The sequence below is a fragment of the Macrobrachium rosenbergii genome, chromosome 43, assembly GCF_040412425.1.
Source record: "Macrobrachium rosenbergii isolate ZJJX-2024 chromosome 43, ASM4041242v1, whole genome shotgun sequence".
NCBI lineage: Eukaryota > Metazoa > Arthropoda > Malacostraca > Decapoda > Palaemonidae > Macrobrachium > Macrobrachium rosenbergii.
The window spans coordinates 32,102,155-32,117,815 of NC_089783.1; the positions used below are offsets into that span (position 1 = coordinate 32,102,155).

Sequence of the window (15,661 nt, forward strand, 5' to 3'; positions counted from 1 at the left end):
ACTGCTGCTCTTGTCTGTCCCAGTTCCTTTCCACTGCTGCTCTTGTTTGTCCCAGTTCCTTTCCACTGCTGCTCTTGTTTGTCCCAGTTCCTTTCCACTGCTGCTCTTGTTTGTCCCAGTTCCTTTCCACTGCTGCTCTTGTTTGTCCCAGTTCCTTTCCACTGCTGCTCTTGTTTGTCCCAGTTCCTTTCCACTGCTGCTCTTGTTTGTCCCAGTTCCTTTCCACTGCTGCTCTTGTTTGTCCCAGTTCCTTTCCACTGCTGCTCTTGTTTGTCCCAGTTCCTTTCCACTGCTGCTCTTGTTTGTCCCAGTTCCTTTCCACTGCTGCTCTTGTTTGTCCCAGTTCCTTTCCACTGCTGCTCTTGTTTGTCCCAGTTCCTTTCCACTGCTGCTCTTGTTTGTCCCAGTTCCTTTCCACTGCTGCTCTTGTTTGTCCCAGTTCCTTTCCACTGCTGCTCTTGTTTGTCCCAGTTCCTTTCCACTGCTGCTCTTGTTTGTCCCAGTTCCTTTCCACTGCTGCTCTTGTTTGTCCCAGTTCCTTTCCACTGCTGCTCTTGTTTGTCCCAGTTCCTTTCCACTGCTGCTCTTGTTTGTCCCAGTTCCTTTCCACTGCTGCTCTTGTTTGTCCCAGTTCCTTTCCACTGCTGCTCTTGTTTGTCCCAGTTCCTTTCCACTGCTGCTCTTGTTTGTCCCAGTTCCTTTCCACTGCTGCTCTTGTTTGTCCCAGTTCCTTTCCACTGCTGCTCTTGTTTGTCCCAGTTCCTTTCCACTGCTGCTCTTGTTTGTCCCAGTTCCTTTCCACTGCTGCTCTTGTTTGTCCCAGTTCCTTTCCACTGCTGCTCTTGTTTGTCCCAGTTCCTTTCCACTGCTGCTCTTGTTTGTCCCAGTTCCTTTCCACTGCTGCTCTTGTTTGTCCCAGTTCCTTTCCACTGCTGCTCTTGTTTGTCCCAGTTCCTTTCCACTGCTGCTCTTGTTTGTCCCAGTTCCTTTCCACTGCTGCTCTTGTTTGTCCCAGTTCCTTTCCACTGCTGCTCTTGTTTGTCCCAGTTCCTTTCCACTGCTGCTCTTGTTTGTCCCAGTTCCTTTCCACTGCTGCTCTTGTTTGTCCCAGTTCCTTTCCACTGCTGCTCTTGTTTGTCCCAGTTCCTTTCCACTGCTGCTCTTGTTTGTCCCAGTTCCTTTCCACTGCTGCTCTTGTTTGTCCCAGTTCCTTTCCACTGCTGCTCTTGTTTGTCCCAGTTCCTTTCCACTGCTGCTCTTGTTTGTCCCAGTTCCTTTCCACTGCTGCTCTTGTCTGTCCCAGTTCCTTTCCACTGCTGCTCTTGTCTGTTCCAGTTCCTTTCCACTGCTGCTCTTGTCTGTTCCAGTTCCTTTCCACTGCTGCTCTTGTCTGTTCCAGTTCCTTTCCACTGCTGCTCTTGTCTGTTCCAGTTCCTCTCACTGATGACCATGTTATTCTCTGAAAAACCCAAGAAGCATAAGAAAAATATTTTTCTCAAGAAGCATAAAAAAAAATGTACTACAAGTTGCCATTCAATCTTCCATTAATGTCATAACCCATACAGCACAAAAAAAAAATCAAATTACCATGCAAAGTGAGGCGTCCAGAATAAAAAAAAAACTGCCCTGGATTACAGGCCAGTAAACATTTATTCAGTTTTTCACCCATCCTCCCTTACTTTCCATGTCTTTTACGTCCAGTTCCTCTCATGTTGTTGACTGATGCAATTCCCTGGAAAAAAAAATATTAGAATTTAAGTATCCACGAATGGAAGATTTTTTAATTGTACTTATTCAGAGAATAAGGGCAGTTATAACATCTTCCATTCATGGATGCCTAAACTAAGTGCCCATGAAAAATTTTCAAATTGCAATAATCTACGAATAAAGTTTCATCCAAACATCCTTATTTCATTATTTCTATGAAAGAAAACTAATATTTTTGTATATATTCAGCAGTTTACTGTAACATTGATGTTGAATATCAACTGTTGATTAAGCAATTCAATCTATTGACAAGGAAAAAAAATTGAAATTACTGACGGAACTCGTGAACATGTTAGACATTCAAAAGCCCTTGTAGAGGCAATTTAGAATTTCATGTGACCCTGCTAAAACCCAGTCCTATTTTCAAAGGTCCTTTACATAACCCTATAATTTGAAATACCCTTTATAAAAGCCTTTGCCTTTTCAGAGCTCCCTTTTAAAGGCCATGGCCATTTCAGAGCTCTTTGAAAACAAACTAATGTCAACAGTCGATTAGAATGCAAGTAAAATTTTTAACTTCCCCCATAGAAAAGTCTAGAAATTTCAAAGAACCCTCTAGAAAATACCTTCCAGTTTTAAAGATCTCTAAAAATCCCTTGCAAATTCAAATGCCCCCATGAAAATACCATACAATTTCAGAGATCCCGTTAAAAGTACTTTGCAGCTTAAAATACCATTGTGAAAATAGTTTGGAATTGCAAATATACGGTAAAAGGCACTTCAACACAACCTAGAAAACAAAACCATTTTATCAAAAGGCAAATTTGGTATTCTTTATTAAAACTGTTAAATATAACTCGCACAGGTTCCAGTCCAGTCCAGAATCACCAGATACTAATGTTTGCAGCTTTGCTTTCAAATCTGGTGATTAAGGCAATAACTGAATAAGGCTTAAACCCCCTTGAAAAGCCAGAACCAGAGAGGGAGAGCACTGCATGATGTAAAAATTAGCTTAAAAACAACACTAATCGAATATCTGTGGTTGTCTTAATTCGTTACCTATAGAAATATTTAAAAGAAGCTACTGTTGTTTCATTGGAATTGGGAAACGAGTCTCAAAACAGGCTACAAATATTAAAGCAAAAATAAAAAAGATGACTAGATCGCGTGATTAAAATATATCTTTGGACTAAGACATTTGCCGATTCATATCTGAAAAGTACTCGTAGTATGGCTAAAACAATATACTGTATATCCCCTACCGATAACCAGCATCAGACCGACAAGAGACAGGCAAATATCTCCAAGCATATCCATGCATGATTGTCACTTTTATACCAATTCTGACTAAAATTCCTTCAACAAGGTAAGTATGCCAGTTGGACGTTGTCCTTTTGGCCATGTGGTTGCACTGTGGTCTTTCTTAATGCACAGTTTGTCTGGAATCTCTTCAGTCGTAAGCTTGACAAGACACACTATAAAAGACAGACAAATTAGACATTGCGGGAAAAGCAATACCATCTGGGTTCGTCCGAAGGAGAATTAAAAATAGGAGAAATGCCAAGATCATGAAGTTGGCCAGTACGTAACGTGGAAGGGACCGAAGGTGAGCTAAAAAATCCCACCCCCTTTTTTTTATTTACTTAGTACCGATGGTCCGTCTCAACACAGGAATTCCAATGAAAGCTTCGCTGATATTATTATGCCTGACAAACACTAACTCTTGTAAGTCTCCCCAGAGCTATTGTGTGTTTCTGCTGTTGTTGATCTCCACATACTGAACACCCAACGCGTACATCGCTAGTATGAGATAAATTTTTTAAATGAATTAATTTGCAAAGAATCAAGAATATTGGAAGCTAAGTCATTTAAAAGTAATCTAAAAAAGGAACTTGTTCCACAACTTGTGATAACTGAAACGTTTAATGGCTGCACGATATTAAAATAAGACTACATTCGGAACGTAGACCGCATATTGGCAAAACTGATTTTAATGCCCAGTCAATCTTGACTAAACTGTTACATCAGCACAGAAGTAAGGCCATGAAGGAGTAGTTTAAACATTTGTGCATTGATGCTAATTTTAGAGAGATCTTTAATTCACTCACTAAGAAATACCATTTCTTCAAACACTGACAGGAGTGTTTTTAAGCCCAAAAACTTTCTCAGAAACAAGTAGTTTCTTCCTTCATACATAAAAGGAAGGTTTTTTTTTTATCGAGTTCTCTTCATTACGTTTAGTCATAGAATGTTGAATTACTTAACACATTAAGGAGGTGACCAGTGCGTATTTCGAAAACTTTTTATGCGTTCATATGGTGTTCGTATTAAGGAAAAGTCGAATTCCATCACGAATCAATGCACTTGACTTGCCTACAAGACGAAAGCTGTAAATACTTAATGTAAAAAGAAAATTTTAGAACGTGTACTTAACAGCATCTCGCAATCATAAAATGCGACAAACATTTACACACGCATGCATCCGCGCCAGCATGCCCACATGAAGCAAGCTGGCCAACAATTAGATTGGGTGTTTACTTGTAAACAAGTTCCAACCTAAATACTGCACCCACGTCCAAATCAAGCGCACCTCTCTCTCACACACACACGCATTGAAAACTGGATATAACTATAACTACCAGTGAAAATGCAAGAATTCTGAGCAATGAAAATGCATGAATTCAGACGTTATATACCTAAGAAAACACTGGGCTAGATTCCTTTGAACTTCTCTCAGATTTAAAAGCCTCGGGCTGTTGAGAGGTTATTTTATTAACTAGGACCAAAAGGGTGCGACTGTACAGCACACGAAGTTGTTGAAGGCGTTTAACAAAATATTCAGTCCCTGAACAAAAAACTTCTGTTTTGAACAGTACGACAATGACCAACATTTACCGAAATGCTCAATGACCGTTAGCGGTTCGGTGCAGGTGGCAAAAGTCAGATAGAGTTAGAAAGCCAATACTATTGACGGGATTTAATAAATGTTAAAATATCCTCCCTTTTCGTTGGTCAGGCAGAGTCTAGAGGTCCACACCAGGCCTGTTATACAAATTTACACGGCCTCTTTGCAGCTATACTGAAAAACTTGAAATACTCAAGGGTGACAGTTTCTGGCAACTGCTTGTCTTTTCAACAAGCCCTAAAAAAGTCATACTGAAAAAGTACTTACCACATAGTCTGGTAACCTTCCAAAACACAAGTAAAAGGATTAAGAGCAGAAGTCCGGTTTGAGAAAATCTTTCCTTCTGGGCGGGGTCTTAATGGAACTTGCCGGTTGAACCTGATGGAAGAGAGAGACAGTCATTAAACATTGAAATTCAGTATTTTAAGCAATCATCATTACCTTAAAATCCAGACGTTTACAGAATCACCACCACCACAAAATTCGGTTAATTTAAGGGAGACCAACATGTCGACACCTATACTATGCTTAACATTGTTGCATTTATGAAGTTCCTTACCCGATGTTAATGATGTTATGACGAAGTCATGATTTAGGGTGTGACTCATTTTGGGTGATGAAGATAGCCTCATCAGTTACGCTTATAAAAACAGACTGCATCGCTCTGTTCAAGCAGGGTTCGCTTGACAGCTGTGAACAATGCAATTTCAGGTACACTGTGTGATGACGACGAGGAGCTTTGCTGCCAAATGGTGGTACGACTCAAGGGTTTGAAACTATGGCATTTAGGAATCTGGAAAAAAAAAAAAAAAACCTGATGGATTCCCAAATTGAATCGAAATCACAAAAATATTCCAATAAATATTTACATTATAGTTTATACAAAATTTCACATCCACAAATATATACACATACTGTATATAATATATATATATATATATATATATATATATATATATATATATATATATATATATATATATATATATATATATATATATATATATATATATATATATATAGGCCATTCAATATAAAAATGTTAACTTGGGAGCTATTCAAACAGTATGTTCAATTTGCCTTTACGTAAATAAACCCGATGTTAACACTTATCAGACATTTAAGTAGCATCGACAAGGGAATGATCTGTTAAAACAGGATACACTACTACTAGTAGTTGCTCCAGCTGTGAATTAGTACCGGTGTCAGGTGGGAGTCAAAGACAGGGCAGAAAGAATCTACTCTACTGGACAGTTCTGCTGCCTAGTACGTGTGTCCTTACAAGAGATGTCCTTAGCATTTAATGGATAAAAAACTACACGAGTCCACCTTCTCTCTCATGTGTCTGTACCAGTACCTACAGTATGCAAAAAAGGCAAACCTATTCAGTGACAGGTCACAATCACAACAAATGTCGTACAGAAAAAACATGACTGGTCCCTCACTTCCTTGACCATCACATCAGTTATGGAGCGGCTTTATAAGTTTCTAATAGCAAAAAACCAATTAAATTCACGACAAAATATATAAATATATCCAGAGATGCTCACTGATACACAGTACATAAGCTTTGAACAAGATTTCCACATTAAATGCAAAGACCATTGAGTATCACGAGAGGCAACCCAAGAACAGATTTGTGGGACATTAAAAATACACTATAGCTACCTTTATCTGAATGAACTAATGGACTAAGCTAGGAGTGTCTCACGGCCACATTAGTTTTGGGAAATAAAAACTTGTTTGACAAAGTCGTTTTAAAACAAAATGTACATCAAAATACCTACACATGTATGTAAAAGTACTGAAAAAAAACTAAACTAATTCAGCAGCTTTAACTCTAGCTCTAATTTCCTTTACCCTTTGTATATTTACTTTTTAATCTACCTTTGTGCTTTTTCCATACTAGAGGAACATATACACAAGCAACAAGAGGCTTTTGATTTTGTAGGCATGACAGAAAAAAAAACAGAACTTTAGTTACATGCAAGGTATGTGATCAAGGAAGAGCATATCAAAGACTAAGTCCAAGACAGATGATCATGGATACATGCCATCTACAATCTGAGGCAAACCTGAACACATGGTCAAAGGAGTAGAAAGAACCCTTCAAAGGATTTTTTAAGCTGTAACACCCCAGATCTTCTAATATCCAGACAAGTCTTTTGTACAAAAGGGACTCATATCAAGGTATAACTTCTGCCAACGTTAGAAGCACAGAGCCTTCTAAACAAGACTTTAAACCAGGGGAGTTATAGAACCCTTTGCCGACAGGCGTAACTAGTCCCCAGCTAAGAGTTTCGAGTAACCTCTTATTTAACAGCTCTATCAGAAGCAAAGAGATCTGGAGAAAAAGATTAGATCTGAATCAACGTTTCACATTGTAAGAATTCATGGGGACGAACTCTACAGGTAAATGCCTCGTCACGGAGTTAGTCTCCCAAAAAACACGGAAACAAAATATTCAATGTAAATTAATCAGAAATGTTTGAAATTTTGCTTGACTCAAATTCAGGACTTCGTTATGAAGGCAAAATGGTAATAATGGTTTCCGAAAGGGAACTGTAAGATCAAGGAAGCCACGCTTAAAAGGCTCAAATACAACATGCATTCATGTATGTAACCTCTGGTACACACTGCATCAAGCAATGATATTTCTACGTCGGGCAGTCAAATTGGCCCAACAAAACTATTCAAGACTGCAGTTAACACACAGACAAACAGTCCAACCACTTCAAAGGGAGAGAGAGAGAGAGAGAGAGAGAGAGAGAGAGAGAGAGAGAGAGAGAGAGAGAGAGAGAGAGAGAGAGAGAGAGGGGGAGGGGGAGCGGTGAGGGGAGCAATAATATTCATAACCGACTCTTAACTACTTCAGCAAGGAGCTACTTCATGTTTGCTATTAATTTGAAACATTGTTACTCTTCAGATACTATAACAGAAAAAGAAGGGTCTTCATTATATTTGGCTAATCAGAATGCAATAAGTCAAATGTCTGGGATAACAAAATATATATATATATATATATATATATATATATATATATATATATATATATATATATATATATATATATATATATATATATAAATGCACATTAAAATACTGGTGATTTTCTTATATATATAATGTGTGTATTATATATATATATATATATATATATATATATATATATATATATATATATATATATATACATTAAAATACTAGTTATTTTCTTATATATATAATGTGTGTATTATATATATATATAAATTTTATACATATATATATAATATATATATATATATATAATATATATATATATATATATGTATAAAATTTATATATATATAATACACACACATTATATATATAAGAAAATCACCAGTATTTTAATGTGCATTTTTATTTTTTCAATCGAATTCCGTAACAAATTAACTCTCCCAGCAGAGGAGTAAATAATGTTAGTTCAAGTTACAATCTCATTATACCAATTCTTCCATTATCTGGTACCCGTCCAGGATTTTTCTACTGTACTCAGGAGAAAACCGAAAACTTTATATACAGAAAGTCACGCAAGTAATATCCTTATTAGTTTTAATGCCAAGCTTCGATAAAGTTTAATTATCGAGGGAAACTATTCACAAGGATATTTTTACTAACAAATCCATCTAAATATTCTAAGAAAACAGGGAAAAAATAAATCTCATTATGCTGTGGTAAATTATGCTGGTTATTAAAGTTTACAAAATATCGCAGGGATGTCAAGAATCCCAATATCCAACCATATGAACAATTTTAGGAATATAGTATATCTCACTGACGTCTCCTCTTCAGTGTGGACAATACTTTAAGAGCAGTTGTACTGAAACTCGCTCTTCCTAAAATTTGTGGTTCATATTGCTGGGATATATTACTCTACTGCCCAGCATATAGCGACATTAGAAACAGATATAGATTTGTGCAGCAGCCAATATTTGTGGTATTGCAGAGACAAACAAAGGAGGAATTGAACGAGCAAGGGAGCCATTTCAAAGGCAAATCCAGCGTACTGCCACCACCACCACCACCACTACTACTACTACTACTACTACTACTACTACTACTACTACTACTACTACTACTACAAGATATCTCTTTGGAAATTTTCAGAGCAATTCCACTGAAAGTCGTTTGGATACGGATATAAATTCAAATGTGCTTGTCTTTATATTGATTTATTCAGTTATGTAACTACCATTTTTCACCTCGATTTCTCGACTCACGGTTGATAAATTATACTACATGATCAAGCCTCAAAACCACAGGCGCTATGACTATGTTGAGAAGTATATTGTAGGCGATAATTGAACTTAGTGTAAATGTAACACACCTTTCTAATCACCCTGTATTTAAAAAAAACTAAAAACCTGTAGCAGCCTTCCATAGTTTATTCAATATTATATTTCGAGTAACCCTTGGTATTTTTATTTTTTCTCCACGCAGCAATTCTGTGTCAAATGGGGTAGCGTCTAGTCGTATACCCTCAGCTCCCTAAACGGGCTCCGGCAAGAGGGCATTCTCTCTCCATATCTGTTTAACACGTACACAGATGCCCTGAATGTCAAACTGAACTCACTCCCAATCGGATGCACTATAAACGAAATAACAATAAACAACCTCTGTTACGCCGACGTTATGGTTCTGATGCAGAGGAATTTGATATCCTATACAACGAAACCAAGACCCAGTGTATGTCGCTGCTCCTGAGATCGGTTAAGCATATTGCAGAACCAAAAATTTTCCTCGGAAATCATTGCCTGGAATTCGTGCATGAATTTCCGTACTTGGACCACATCATCACGGACGACCTAAAAGAAACGGCAGACATAGAACAGACGTAAACTATGTGCAACTGGCAACATGATTGCAAGGCGGTTTTCCTTCTGTCGCCTAGACACGAAACTGCTGCTCTTCCGCTCGTACAGTATGCTACGTATATATGGGTGTTCCCTTTGAACAAACTATACCCGAGAGCCCATGAGATGTATCACTGTTGTTGACAATGACATTCTGAGACGCCTCACAAACACTCCTCGCTATCACTCCGCCACACAGATGTTCATAGAAAACCGCCTGGATAAGTTGAAAATTGTTGTGAGGCGAACAATGCCCAGTCTGATCACCCGACTGAGAAACAGCAGCGATTCGCTCATATAAAGCATCCTGAGCAGTAAGGCAAGATCTAAATTGTGGGAAAAATGGGATAATGAGGCGTCTGTTCCTTAAATGACATTCTCTATTTTTGCAGTTCTGAAGTGTCATCTCCAGAATCTATTATTATTATTATCATCATTATTATTATTATTATTATTTATTTCTACGTTTCTTGTTATTGGTATTTTTACTTTATTATTACTGTGATTAATATCATTGTAGAGTCTTGCAATTTTCAGTATTCGTATTTAGCCCTCTGGACCTGACTTCTGTAACCACCTAAGGTTCCCAGCTGGAAATTAATCGTCTGCAATCTGCATTTTTTATTGTTATTTTTAATATATATTTTTTTCCATTACTCTCCATATAATTACTGTCATTACCATTATTATGAATTCTGTTTTTTTTCTGCTTCAGCAACTGTGTGGATATTGTCGATTATTATTTTTATCATGTTACCTTATTTATCTAGATTGTGTGTATTGTATTTGTATATCCCATGTATATGGCCCTGAGCCGCAGTAAATATATTATTATTATTATTATTAGATGGAAACAGCTTTTGGGCAGTATGAGGAGTAGAAGACAGGGATATTCAAGTGTTACTTGGGAGGGTCCATAAGGGACGAAGTCCCTCCGGCCAGGTCAGGGCACGGCGCCCTAAGTTCGATTAAGAAGGTAAGGTCTGGTCAGGTCAGGACGCGGCGTTCTAGCAACGGTTAAGATTTCTCACGCCTACCCCTGTCTCCCTACTCTTCATCCACTCCCAACTCTTTACTGAATTTTTAAAATAATGTCGCATAACCTATACTTCGAGCAGAGAAGCAGAGTTTTCCTCTCACCTTCGACTCAAGTTAACCTTCATTCATAAAGCCTTAACGAAGTATTTGCGCCATTAGCGGGATTAATTTGACCACTGCAGCGTTATTTCATTCTTAAATAGTAATATGCAATCACCAGCGATAATTTTGGAAGATTTACCTATATGTCGTTATTTGAGCACTTAATTACATTGTTCCCATACAAATTCAATTATTGTACCTTTCATTACATAAAGATAAATACCTCTACTATGAAAAGACACTGGTAATGTATCACCAAAGGAAATGGTATTTTTGAAAAAAAATATGATCTTTTCCTACCTCCGCCCAACAAATCTGGAACTAACCAGTCTCGAACTAACTAGTTTCTCTCCTTGGCAGGAAGAGGTACCGGTTGCGCTTCCCGGAAGCATGACGTCATAACTAGCAGCCTTTACATTAGTACTGAAAAACTTAATTACAATTTTCTATAATTTAGAGTTGTAGGAATGGGAAATCCCGAATATTTTCATTATCAAGCTGAATACACTGTATATTCGGCCCTTAGCTTTATTTAAAAGTAGATTTCATGAATACATGCATTGGATGCTCTCTAGGCATCTTTCTCCCTTCAGTGCCTTCGTATCTTAGATCAAAGCCCTTGCTGGCATAAGATAGCCTTAACACCGTCCAGTCAGTTATCCAATCAAATAATCCATTTTGAAATTAAAGTAGGAAGGGTAACATTTGCATTCAAGTTATTTTTAATACAGGGAACAATACGAATGCGAGAGACTACCTAAAGAAATAACTTGGGATCAGGATTCTGTTACTGTCGTCAGTTTTAAACCTTACTGCAACGGTGTGACTGTGACCCACCCTCTTGGTACCCGATCATCGAACCACCTTGGGTTTAATGTATCATACCAGTTAGAAGGTTCATCAATTTATACCGAAGTTCTTTGACCATCGTTTAGCTTTTAGCGCAGTTAATCTGTTACTGAATGAGTTTTGACGAAGATACGACACTACGAATGTGTGCCCGTATTATTGTTAACATATAGATTGCTCTCATGAAATGAAACTGACCTGCCAACCTAAATGTAGACATAAATGTAAGCTAGCGTTAAAGTACATAATTTATTTTCACCATACGGGAATATCATTCCAAGTGTTGCTAAATCAATTGTTTTGAACCGTCGATAAAGCTGCTCTACCATGTAAATAACGCCACGAAAAAAACCTGATTTTTGAAAATACAGTTACATCATAATGCATACTGCTGAAAATGTTTAAAAATGGGTCTTAAAGGAACAATGTAAAGACTGGTTTATGACCTTCATTAACCGCTCCAATAACCTGCTTTTATCTCGTTATGAGGGAAGAGCAGTAAGTGTACGGTGTGTGTAAATTTAATATGCAAATTCTGAATACTGTTTATGGGCATGGAAGATTTCGGTGGACTTTGCTGTTCCACTACGTTGGCCCATGCAACAATTAAAAACGGCTCAGACCTATATGAAACCAGTCTCCTCACAAAAAGTTTAAAACCATTAACAAATTACTGAGTGCACTTAATTGTTGCAGAATGTATACTTTAAACATTATCTGAAAATGGACCGGAAAAAATAGAATTTCAGAACTTGAAAACCTGAAAAAAAAGTTTCCTCATATGTGACTATATAAATTGTGAAAATATCTTTCCAATTACCATGCATATTGCATCTTAAATGCCTTTCCCATATTCAACCAACATTACAGGAATTTAAGCGGTCGTGAAAGCCCGAAAATTTTGAAAACTACATATTTCGAATGAAACTACTTAAAGGTGCGAAAATGTCAGTTGTATGAAGTGGTTTATCGAGGTTCATTTTGTGTTAATGGGCATTAAATTCCTGGTAGTTTCGTAGAGACGTACTATCAAAGTTAGGGATTAGAAACGCAAAATCTTCCGTCGTTCAAGTGCTTCGTTTGGTATTTTGTTTTTCAAGGACGAGTTCTAAAAAACGCTTCACATTCTATAATGCTTAAAGCAGTTCGCTTTACATCTCATAAATCTTAAAACAACCTACCACCATTAAAACTCAATCCTGCCTGACGCCTGGAACTGTTAAACGAAGCTGAAAATGTCCGCTGTATTCATACGTTGTGTGTGGAACGACATATTGTTGGTATGGACGACTTTATCACAAAAAATGTTAAACACTCAACGGAATCAATGACGACTATGCTAACCTAGACGTAGAGTTCAGACCATCTTAAAAAAGTGAGTCCCTCAAGGACTACAATTACTTTAGGAATATTCACACAAATTTAGAGCAAATTTTTTGATAAGCATACAGTGGCCTTTAACACCTTCCAAGACAACACCTCAAAACTAGACGATTCAGTATTACCTCGAGGGAAATTTGTCTCTTTCGACGGACATTTTGGAAGAAACCAGTTATTACTCAAGTCTAATGACGTTTACAAATTCAAGAATATCCATCAAGAATAAACGAAAACTTCGAGAGGCTTTTCATCTTCCAACCGGCTTACCTGAATCCTTCCTGCACTCCATAAACGCTTGTTTATAACCGACCTCCTCACCTTCAGGTTTTGAATTACACTGGTCACTGGGTCCCGGTCCTCCCAAGTCTGGAGGAATTATAGGAGCTCTGACTAAGAAATGCGTTAGCCAATCAGGGGCCTCCAACACATCCAACTTACCTATCGCCCTCTTGTGTTGGCTGAAAACTTTGTCTTTTGGCTGGAACAATTTGTAAACTTGTTAGACTGGCGAGACAAGAACAGATTTTCTGAAGTTATCTTTTCTGTGGGTCATTATCCTTGTGTTATATGTACGAGATTTGCTTATGAACGTGTAAGAATATAAATGAATCAAAATTTGAAGAAGCTTTGCCTCCATGGAGATTATACTCTAGTTCCTGTCTTTTCTTATGTAAATACTCTTTCCAAAGCATGACCATCATCATAACAGAATGGAATAGATTATAGAATTTAGGCCAAAGGCCAAGCACTGGGACCTATGAGGTCATTCAGCAGCGCTTAAAGGAAAACACAGTAGAAAGGCTTGAAAGGTGTAACAGGAGGAAAACCTCGCAGCTGCACTATGAAACAAGTGTTTGGAGAGGGTGGATGGTAAGATGGAAGAGAGAAAATAAATGGTAGTACAGTAAAAGGAATAAGAGGGGTTGCAGCTTGGGGGCCGAAGGAACGCTGCAAAGAACCTTAAGTAATGCCTACAGTGCACTGCACTGCATGAGGTGCACTGACGGCTCTACATCACAACCTCTTTGGTGTAGACTCCTTACGCAGCTCATTTCATTTGGTTAATTTAATATGAAATTACTTTATTTCTGTTCATTTTCCAGTACACTGTATTTGGTTTTTAAAACGTGCTACTCATGTCTCAGTATCCAGAGTTTCGTCCATGATTTTTTTTTAATAATACAGTACAGTGATGACATTTTCAGCTTAATGTAATGTATTTCCATACACCATTACTGATAGATGCCTGAATTTCTCCTTATGCTTCTTACTTATTCACAGCAGTCTAGTAGTTTGTTTGTTATTCAAAATATTTCACTGTAAAAAGGTTGTAGATTCCCCCCTAAGAATAAATTGTCGCCAATTGAAGTTAAATTTCTGAGCAAATGACCAAATAAGTTTGAGAAAACAAAAAATTATCGCTGCTAACAACTTAGGAATACACGAGATATCCCATTCGCTTCACCTCTACACTACTACAGTGTTTAACCTGCCACCTACAGTGAGCCTTTAGATTACAAAATATGCAACTTAGTAGTCTGATTGGCCTACCTAAAACATAAGAACAACAATACAACTGTGGAGAATTCCTATCTTAAACTGTAACCTAGAATGATTTTATAAGTATGATTTTCAGCATCAAAACTAATGATTTATAACCTTATATATTGCTCTCAAAACAATTTTTAAATTCATACTAACATTATTTGTAAGTTGTCACTTTAAAACATTTCATCCCTTACTGCAGTTGATGTAAGAATGAAGTAAACAAGCATAGAGGGCAATGTTGCTTGGTATGCGGCGCTTCTGTGCATCTTAGGTGAAACTGGTCAGATGCAGTGCTTATTATTCCATTGACACTGATTAGCCTCTGTTTAGTCAGGTTATCACTGCAGGTTGTGTTTATAAGATAGATCTCTCATGTAGGTGGCATGAGAGGCACTTGAAAAGACTAGTGGATATCAACCTGACACACGGGTAGGGGTATCCTACTTCAGGACACTGGAACACTTCGCTAGGTCCTCCGAAAGGAAGGTGGGTTGTTGGCAGTCCTCCAGTTCTCATATAAATAATAAGCTTCATCCAATGACTGGGGATGGCAGGTACAAAATCTTCCTCAATAAAACATCTAGGGGAATCTCATCCTGGATGTAATTTAGTTGCAAGGTTCATTGATAGAAGAGCTTGCAGGAGGGATGGTTGGCAGTCTTTCCATTGTATCACTAGTTCATCTAGGTCTTGATCCTCTTGCTGATGTCCTTATTGGAGTATGTAGACTTGTCTAAATATGCAAGGCATGACATATGTAAATTTAGAGGTATGTAGTTCTCATTAATTTAGTTGACGAGGGGCTGAAACAATTAGAAAAAATAGATCCTACTGTACCACAAACGGTAGATTTCGTCACAAAATTGACAATATAAATTATTTATCATCACAATATAGCACTCCATTTCTGTTTGGTTATGGATTTTAAAGTGCACATCTTTTCGTTTTACCCTATAACATTATGTTACAGTTGAACTATTACCACTGAGTGTGGAAATTGTAGCCGAACATTTTGGTGTTTGCGCATCAGTAATAGCAAACCCCACTATTCACAGATTTCTCAGTGGAACGTATAAAAATTATTTGCGGAAAATTTGTCAATTCACAGTATTTATCACTGAGAAATGTTCACTAATTACTGTATTTTCATATTTTCATGACTAAATGTACTTTTTGTGATAAAACTATTAAAATACTTAGGTATAAGCATTTTTAGAGGGTTTTTTCTGTGTTTGAACTATCAAAATAGGCAGTT

At 37.4% G+C, this 15,661-nt stretch overlaps 1 long non-coding RNA gene across 1 annotated transcript; it reads right to left on the reverse strand.

The window, feature by feature from the left end:
• Positions 1 to 1,122: 1,122 nt before the first annotated feature.
• Positions 1,123 to 13,235, reverse strand: LOC136828751 (uncharacterized). Its single transcript, XR_010850209.1, has 5 exons — positions 13,126 to 13,235; positions 5,172 to 5,405; positions 4,880 to 4,990; positions 1,588 to 1,732; positions 1,123 to 1,459 (listed from the first exon to the last, which is right to left on the reverse strand). It is a non-coding gene; the product is annotated as an uncharacterized lncRNA (long non-coding RNA).
• Positions 13,236 to 15,661: the final 2,426 nt, after the last annotated feature.